Below are 10,244 nucleotides of genomic sequence, written 5' to 3' on the forward strand. Positions count from 1 at the left end.
AGTGCCATCATCCTAGACATTACCTCCTTGTGGAGAATGACGATGAACCAATCACAGTAAATTTTATAATCATCCAGTGCATACTTTTTAAGAAAGCAGGATCTCTCATATTAAACCAATCCTACGTTTAACTTTGATTCTTTGTGTGTGTGTGTGTGTGTGTGTGTGTGTGTGTGTGTGTTAGTTTATTTTCTATGGACTCCTAAACGGCTGGGCTCATTTTTATGCAATTTCACACAAAAGTACTTTATATGCCTGGCAGTGTTCTTAGATAGGTTTTATATTGGAATGTCTTCAATAAGTATCAATAATTGAAATAATCCGATAAACAGTTCTTTAATATGACAGGGGTGCATTCAAAATGAATGTTTCTGTTTAAAGCTCAATTGCACCATGATACAAACTAATCCTATGTTTAAGTTTGATGCAGTGTGTGTGTGTGTGTGTGTGTGTGTGTGTGTGTGTGTGCGGAGAAGGGTGCAGGTAAACTTTGCTTACTTCCGTCTTACGGTAGTTAGACAAAAAGTCGGTTTAACGTGAGAAAATCCAGCCCCTCCCCTTCAAAAGGAGCATTCTGAATCGGTACAAGATTTGCTGTGATCGGACCCTTCGACATTCCCCTATAGTGGTGCCTAGAGCAATCAACAATAAACCAATTTACTCTCTCAAAGAATGAGATAATGCCTAGAAGATTGCCTCCGGAGACTGAACAGAACCAATATTTCACAGCGAAAGAAACCTGATAGCATTGTGTCAGGTAATTTTTTTTTTTTTTTTTTGTTGTCTATTTATTTTGATAGACGTCTACGAGATTGCTCCTACCTCTAAATTCACAATTTTCACTTCTTTTAAAAACTTTTTTCAGGCTAATCTCAATGAAGAACAGGCGATTTTAACTAAAGTTAACACCTTACACAACCTAACATCACAAGTCCATTTGAGAAGTTTTATACGACACAAGCCAAAAGGCTCGACATATAAAATCAACAGTTCTTTAATATGACAGGGGTGCATTCAAAATGAATGTTTCTGTTTAAAGCTCAATTGTACCATGATACTTGATGTTTTCATTTTAAACTTAAATTCAAACCATTGCCACCGCACAAGCAGTAAGGTTAGGCATTACAGAGCAATATAGAAAATAAATGACAAAAAGGTATATTCCAAAATTCATGATGTTGACCATCTTATAATTTATTCCTTTAATTCAGTTGACTTATACAATTCTTGACAGTATCTGTTTCGTAGCACAAAATCAATCACTTAATTATTATAATTATTATATCAATCAGTGAATCTATTATGCCCTTAACTCATCAGAAGAAATAGCAACAATCAATCCGTCAAAAGGAAATAAAGTGTGATTTGACATGATTAAAATCTGAAAATTGGAAGAGAAGCTGCATATACCTTTTTTATTTTTCCATTACGCCATTTTGAATTTTTGGAAAATAGTTGTAAACACCTGATGAAGGCCAGAGGAATAGTCTCTATGGTTCCAGGTGAGCATTGTCTGAAGATAGCGGTTTCAATCCTACCAAAAGCTGGCCAGAGGCTTAGTTGACCAAAAATATGGTGACACGACAACAATTATGGAAGGCAATAATTACAGAGGATGCAGTTAGGAGATTCTGCATTTTTATCCCATCGCGTTTAACCACGTGATGAAGGCCGGGACGTCATGAAACAACAATTAAAAGATGAGGATAATAGTCTGCAATAAATAAATGAATAAATAATACAAATTATTCATCTCAATAATGAATTCCAATTAATTAAATAAAAATTGGTAAAATACAATGATGAAGACATGAAAATGTACGTCTTGTTGCTACATGCTGTACATCTGGAGCTATTATTGGACATGAGTACTAGATCCTTTATATTAGCGTTTATCAGGTTCACCAATCTGTTTGGTGTTCCTACACATGTTTATTTGGACGAGGCAAAGACATTCTTAGTGTCCGGCATCATTTTATCTGACATCTTTGTTTCGGACGAATTCAAAGAAAAATTTAGGTCAACTTCAATTAGTTATCTCACCATTTCTTGCATGGGAAAGAATGATAAAAACAATCAAACAATGTTTGAAAAAATTAATAAGTAGAAAGAAAGTCAGCTACTTTGGCTTCTTAACTATCCTTTCTGATGTGGAGAAAGTGATCAATAACCAACCGCTTACATATATTACTGCTTCTGAAGGGGGTCTCAAAATTTTAACCTTTAATCATTTTTTACAAACTGGTTATAATCCAGTTTGTTGATCAATAATTATGGCTTGGACAATTTGTGTCCTGGTCCTCTCAATAAAGCAAAACTTTTGCAATCTCTAGAATTAAGACACAGGTATATTGAAAAATTCAGAAAGATATGGCACAACGATTACTTGTTGTTCTTAAGAGAGATTGATACTAATATATTGGGCAATCGCCCTCAGAAGGTGTTGGTGAGAGAAATCATGTTAATTAAATCTCCAAATAAAACTGGACCCTTTTGGGGTCTAGACAAGGTACTTAGACTCATTAATGGCAACAATGGTAAAATTCACTCAGCCTATGTTTTAAAGGATGGGTGTGAACTATTATTGGACATGAGTACTAGATCCTTTATATTAGCGTTTATTAGGTTCACCAATCTGTTTGGTGTTCCTACACATGTTTATTTGGACAAGGCAAAGACATTCTTAGTGTCCGGCATCATTTATCTGAAATGGAACACATACATCAAATCTATTGCCAAGGTTGCTGGAAAAATGATGGGATCCTTCTATCGATCCAGTAGATATCCCACTGCTGATGCAATTCTCTATCTATATAAGAGCCAGGTACGTTCAAGGATGGAGTACTGTTGCCACATCTGGGAAGGAGCTGCTAGAAAGGACTTATCCCGCCTTGATAGAGTTCAAAATAGACTTTGTAGTCTCGTAGGGGATGTCCTTTTATCTTCCCTGCAACCTCTTTCTCATAGAAGAGATGTTGCGAGTTTGTCTCTGCTTTATCATTATTTTCATGGAAAGTGCTCGGCTGAGCTCCAATCTATGGTCCCCCAATTGCCAAACTTTCACAAGAAACACCCGTCTAAAACACTATAAATAATTCCCCCCACGCTTTATCCGTGTCTAAACCTAAACGTAGATTCCATGAGTAAAGCTTCTTTCTTAGAACTGCACGCCTATGGAATTGTCTTCCGTTTTCCTGCTTTTCAGCTGACTACAATATGGTTGTGTTCAAGTCTAACGTAAACAAGTTTTTGATAAGCCGTTCCATATAAGTTAACAAATTTACCGAATTTCCATTACTAACGATTACTATATTGTCCAATTTCTGCTGTACACTCTTTAACCCTAATCCTCGAGTGGCCTCTTGGCCTTGATAAGTGGTAATGCCTTAGGTGTATCAGAATTTTTGTAGGAATTTTTGACACCCCTAACACGAAACTGCGAATAAAATATAAAAAAACTCGTAATTTATCTTTTAAAAGTGGGTTGTTTATTTTCTTTATGGATTATACTTTCAAAATAAACTATTAAAGTTGTTTTAAAAGTAATAGAAATATTTTTTTTTTTTTAAATAGTAATGAATTTTCCGAACTCAATATTTTTCAATTTTTTAACTTTAAAAATCTATCAAAATTTTTCTATTGATTATATTTTTACGATATTTTCAGGGTCAATGTGAAATTTTATGCTCTTTCCAATAAACCGAATATAATATTTTAGACAAACGTTTTTTTTTTAATTCACCCCCCCCATTCTCAAGGGTCTACTAAAAAGTAAATAATTAATTTACTCACCAAATTGTTATTTATCATAAATTGAAGATAAAAAAATCAATAAATAATATATTCAAATTTAAAACAAAAAAAAGTACTGTTTATTAGAAATTTACCTGTAAAGTCCGAAGTTTAAAACCTTTTTTTTTTTTAAAAAAAACACGTTTTTTTTTTGTGTTTTTTTTTTTTGTTTTAAAATGAAACCTTGGTCCTTGCAAAAAATAGATAGAGCTTCAATTACATTTTTTGAGGAGTTATAAGCTTGGAAAGACGGGGTGGAATTATTTAATATTTTTCACGAAATTTCTGATACACCTAGTGATGCCTATGTAAAAAAAAAAAAACGTGGTGGAAACACACCCTATAAATGTCATGGAAATATGAATTGAGTTTGTTTTTAACAGTTTATTTAACACATTTTGGCTTTGTATTACAATCCACAGAAGTACGAAAAAGTTGTCAAAAACAAATATATAACAAATAAATGTTACCGAAGGCAAGATAAATTACTTTTCTTCCTAACTGAATAAGTTTTTAGTATTTTTATTTACTTCTAAAATGTTTATCGGTTCAAAAACAAGAAATATTAAGCGCTACGAAAGAACAAGAAAAAATGGCCACAAAGTCTTTGAAGACTCGACAAAGACTTCAAAATCAGAAATAAAACAAAATAGTGGTAGAAAACCACGTGACATTTATTGGGTGGGTTTCTACCACCATTTGGTTTAATTTCTTATTTTGAAATGATTATCGAGACATCGTGGCCATTTATTCTCGTTCTCCGGTAGTGTTCAAATGTTACTTGTTTTTCGAACCGAATAAACATTTTACATTAAATAAAAACACTAAAAGCTTATCTAGTTAGGTAGAAAAGTAACTTTTGATAATATTTATTTGTTGTATATTTGTTTTTTTGACAACTTTTCGTACCTCTGTCTGTTATAAAAAATATTGTTCTAAAATCATCAAAATAAAGAATACAAAAGACTTAACGAGAATCTTTTAAATTTGTTTTATTTCTTAATTATTTTTATGTCAATATTTGATTAATAGTAAATAAAAAAAATAATAACTCGAAGATCATTGTATTCAATATTTTTTCGATTTTAATATATTATTTTTCTGTTGTGTCGTGAATATTATTCGAAAAAAAAAAAAAAACTTCTCTTGGGCAATTAAAGTTGTTTAACTTTGTTTTTATGTGATTAAAAGTCAAAGAAATTTTCTACGATAAAACAACAGATGCAGTTATTCTCATTTTTCAGTGATTTTTTTAATTTTTTTCTTAAGCATCACGTGGTTGGCGACGGCCGCCATCTTTAAAGAATTTCCACACGTGGGTGGAAAAAAGAAGAAAGAAAAACGCGCGAAAACGATGATGGAAGAAAGAAAGAGGGATATGGAGGAGTAGGAAAAAAACGTGTGCCGTGTCAATTTCAATTCTTTTTTCACAAGTGCGCGTGAAAAATTAATGAGTTCTTATTTAGAATTGAACTTAAGTGTAAAAAAAAACAAAAACTTTATGGTGTATTGATGTACCTATTTACTATGCCTCCCCACGGGACAGAGTTAGACACCAGGGTCGTTTTTTAACGTGGAGAAAAGGTACAAAAATAAAAATTGTCTCAGTCGTGAAGGATTTCTCCTCCACCGAAAGAGAACAACCCTTCACGGAACGAGATGTCATATTTCAAAAAAATATCACGTAAATTTACTAAATCGATTTATTTTTAACTAAGAAAATCAAATTTTATTAGTGAGCAGAAAATAAAACGCCCCTTTAAAACATACACAAAGCAAGATAAGTCCACAATAATCCTAACTTGCGAGATCAGCCTTGTAATGCTAACGATTTCACATTAATCATTTTAAATCGTTTAAAAATGATTTTTATTAATTAAAAAGAAAATTACTTGATCAATTTACGTAATTATTGGAACATGACATTTCCGTTTCCATAACGGGTACGAACATAAAGATTTTTCGGTATTATTATACAAACACCGTGACAGCGTTAGGGTTAGGATTAGGGTTAGGGTTAGGGTTTAGGGTTAGGGTTGGGGTTAGGGTTAGGGTTGGGGTTAGGGTTAGGGTTAATTCGCTGTCACGGTGTTTGTATAGTTTTACCGATTTTTCTGCAGTTGTTTTAATTTTTAATAAGGTTGAATTCTAAATAAAAATCACTTAATGTGTCTGTTTACAAGTGCGCATGAATAATTAATGAGTTCTTATTTAGAATTGAACTTAAGTGTAGAAAAAAAAAAAACTTTATGGTGTACATACCCTTCACGGAACGAGATGTCATTAATCATTTTAAATCGTTTAAAAATGATTTTATTAATTAAAAATAAATTACTTGATCAATTTACGTAATTTTTGGAACATGATATTTCCGTTTCCATAGCGGGTACGAACATAAAGATTTTTCTGCAATTGTTTTTTTTTATATTTTTAATAAGGTTGAATTCTAAATAAAAATCAATCAATGTGTCTGTTTGCCCCCCTCCCCTCACCCCAAGAGGTTTTGTACTTTCGAAAAGTAATTTTAGCCAAATAACTTTTCGAAACTTTAGTTTCGTATTTCATACAATGATGACTTAAGTAAACAAACTTCGACCGAATCTCTCTCTCTCTCTCTCTCTTTCTCTCTCTCTCTCTCTCTCTCTCTCTCTATATATATATATATGTATGTATGTGTGTGTGTGTGTGTGTGTGTAAAAAATGAATTGAGAATTATTACAATTTCCGATATAGAATTACGCTGCTGGCCTTGAGATCGTACGAAAGCTTTTGATTACCGATTAAGAAAATTCGGTAATTTAAAAGTTAAAATTCTATTAAAAATTATAGAAAAAGTAAGGTTTGTATTACAATACACACAGATTCGAAAAAGTGATAAAAAAAACAAATATATAAATAAATGTTATCAAAGGCAAAATAAATTATTCTTCCAGTCTTCCACCTATCTAGAAAAGTTTTTAGTGGTTTTACTTATTTTAAAACGTGTAATCGCTTCGAAAATCATAGAGTGTTATCGATATATTATATTAAAAAAAAGACAAATGGCGCCGAACTCTTAATTGAACACGGTAAGTTTTGGAAAATGAGTTCAAACTAAAAAACTATACAAAATACTGTTAAAAACTCATATGTTGCCGTGACATAGGCGGACGTATATTCGGTGGGTTTCTAACAGTATTTTGTATAATTCTTTTGTTTGAACTCATTTTCCTAATCTGAAATGGAACACGTACATCAAATCTGTTGCCAAGATCGCTGGGAAAATGGTGGGATCCTTCTACCGCTCCAGAAGATATCTCACAACTGATCCAATTCTCTATCTGTATAAAAGCCAAGTACGTCGAAGGATGGAGTACTGCTGCCACATCTGGGCAGGAGCTGCTAAAAACAGCCTATCCTGCCTTGGCAGAGTAAAAAATAGACTTCGTGGCTTAGTTTGGGATGCCTTTTTCTCTTCCCTGCAGTCTCTCTCCCACAGAAGAGACGCTGCGAGCCTGTCTTTGTTTTATCATTATTTTCATGGCAAGTGCTCGTCTGAGCTCTAATCTCTGGTCCTCCCTCGCCAATCTTTCACGATAAACACCCGCCTAGCTGAAAACACTGTTATTAATTTTTGTGCCTAAATCAAAGCGTAGATTCCATGAGCAAAGCTTCTTTCTTAGAAGTGCACGACTGTGGAACTCATTTCCGTTTGCCTGTTTCCCACCTGACAATAACTTGAATGTCTTCAAGTCCAACGTAAACAAACTCCTGACAAACCGCCCTCTTAAGTAAGACACTCTATCAAATCTCCAATACTAACGATTACTACAATACTATCCCATTGATTACTGTACATGCAATAATCCTTATCCCCGAGTGGCTTCCGGGCCTTGATAAGTGGTGACCTCCATGTAAAAAAAAAACCCCCAAAAAACTTACTGTGTTCACCACAGAGTCCGCCGCCATATCTCTTTTTCAAATACATCGGTAAACACTGTGTTTTTCAAGACGAATAAACATTTTACATTAAATAAAAACAACCAAAAATTATCCAGTTAGATAGAAAAGTAACTAGGATTACATTTATTTGTTTTGTATTTTTTTCTTTACAACATTTTTTTTTTTTTTTTACAAGGCCACTCAGGGATAAGGGTTACTGCGTGTACAGTAATCACTGAGATAGTATTGTAGTAATCATTAGTATTGGAGATTTGATAGAGTGTCTTACTTAAGGGGGCGGCTTGGCAGGAGTTTGTTTATGTTGGACTTGAAGACGTCCAAGTTGTAGACAGGTGGGAAACAGGCAAGCGGCAGAGTTCCACTGGCGTGCAGTTCTAAGAAAAAAGCTTTGCTCATGGAATCTACGTTAGGATTTAGGCACAGATAAAGAGTGGGGAAAATTATTGACAGTAGTTTCAACCAGACGGGTGTTTCTCGTGAAAGATTGGCGAGGGGGGACCAGAGATTGGAGTTCAGACGAGCACCTGCCATGGAAATAACGATAAAACAAAGACAGGTTCGCAACATCTCTTCTGTGGGAGAGAGGTTGCAGGGAAGAGAAAGGGCATCCCCCACCAAACCACGAAGTCTATCTTGTACTCTGTCAAGGCAGGATAGGCTGTTTTTAGCAGCTCCTGCCCAGATGTGGCAGCAGTACTCCATCCTTTGACGTACTTCTCTTTTATACAGATAGAGAATTGCATCAGTAGTGAGATATCTTCTGGAGCGGTAGAAGAATCCCACCATTTTCCCAGCATCCTTGGCAACAGACCTGATGTACGTTTTCCATTTCAGATCAGGAGTAAAGGTCAAACCCAGAAGCTTGTCAAAACATGGAGCCTCCCCAAGACGAGCGTCATTCATTTCAATTGATGCCAGATTGGGATCAGAGCGTTGATGATGTAAAGATAGAAGCTTGGATTTGAATGCATTAAAAGTGATCAGCCACCTCTTCCCCCACTGTACCATGTGCTCAAGATCAGAGGAGAGAGAATTAGAGAGAACTTTGTCATTTACGGCCTTTGATGTGTTGCCATAGATGGTCATGTCATCAGCATAGATGTCAACGAATGATTTAAGTATGTGTTTTGGGAGATCATTGATGGAGATCAGGAAGAGAGTTGGGCCCAGGATTGACCCCTAAGGGACTCCAGCATTAATACTGTGGGCTTCTGATTTCTGCCCATCAACCACTACTCTTATGAACCTATCGGAGAGAAATGATTTAATGATTGAGAAGACATTTCCAGTGATACCGTGGCTGGAAATCTTGTGAAGTAGGCCCTTATGCCATACCTTATCGAAGGCCTTCGATATGTCAAGAACAATTGCCCTGGAAAGGAAGCCTTTGTCAAGAGATTCACAAATCATATGAGATATAACCATTAGCACATCTGCTGTAGATCTTGCAGAGCGGAAACCATATTGCATGTCACTAAGAAGGTTGTTTCTGTTGAGGTGGTTGACTACTTCTTTATTTAATATGGATTCCAGCAACTTACTCATAACACACAGGAGACTTATTGGTCTGTACTGAGAGGGAGATGACTTTACCTGAGTTCTTAAATACAGGGCATACTGATGAGATTTTCCAGGGTGTTGGAAAGCACTTCTCCTTAAGGCAACGCTTAAACAGTTTTGTAAGTATGGGGGCAAGTTCTGGTTGGAATTTTTTCAGCACTATAACTGGAATGCCGTCAGGGCCAGTTGCTTTACTGGAATCAAGGTTCTTGATTAGCTTGGCGACCCCACGCACAGATATTTGTATGTTGCATAATGAGTTGTCTGTTATAGGGGGAAATACGGGGAGTTGATAGCCTTTGTTGCATAGAGTAGAATTAACTGCAAAGTTCTTGGCAAATAGTCTGGCCTTGTCTGATGCTGATGAGATGACCTCAGGTCCATTGATGATGGTTGGGATATGTTCAGGATCCTGTTTGCTATTTGCCAAAACTGGTGGGAACCAAGCCACTGCTCAGCTACTTTGGATTTAACGAACTGAGCATATAGCTCTCTTGCATTTTTATTACTCTTTTACAGTGGTTGCTGGCATTCCTAAAAGCAGCTTTAGTTTCAGTACATCTATTACGTTGATAGCTATGGAAAAAGTGATTTCTGTGCACGATGGCAGCAGCACATTCTGGGGAGGACCATGGCTGGCTGTTAGGTTTTTGTTGGAATTTTTTTGATGGTATGAATCTGTCTATGCCTACAATTAACCATTCGGTCAGGTCTGATACTATGGAGGACACGTCCTTTTTAAACATGGAATGCAGAGGTAGATCAGATATGAATGTACAGAAGCTATTCCAGTCAGCCATAGAGTATCAATATACAGTACGGTGGAGAGGTACGTCTGAAGACTTATTATATTTCATTTTTATCTTAACTGCTACAACGGAGTGGTCGGAGGATCTCAGAGGAGATAGAATAGAACATGAACATAGCTTAGGGGAAGTTCTGAGGAAAAG

General features: G+C 35.3%; 1 long non-coding RNA gene across 1 annotated transcript; it reads right to left on the minus strand.

Annotated features, from left to right (window-relative positions):
• Positions 1 to 1,157: 1,157 nt before the first annotated feature.
• Positions 1,158 to 6,343, minus strand: LOC145278098 (uncharacterized). Its single transcript, XR_013868338.1, has 2 exons — positions 6,055 to 6,343; positions 1,158 to 1,714 (listed from the first exon to the last, which is right to left on the minus strand). It is a non-coding gene; the product is annotated as an uncharacterized LOC145278098 (long non-coding RNA).
• Positions 6,344 to 10,244: the final 3,901 nt, after the last annotated feature.

This window comes from Euprymna scolopes, chromosome 6 (genome assembly GCF_053919585.1).
Source record: "Euprymna scolopes isolate OS-2025 chromosome 6, ASM5391958v1, whole genome shotgun sequence".
In the NCBI taxonomy this organism is placed as follows: Eukaryota; Metazoa; Mollusca; class Cephalopoda; order Sepiida; family Sepiolidae; genus Euprymna; species Euprymna scolopes.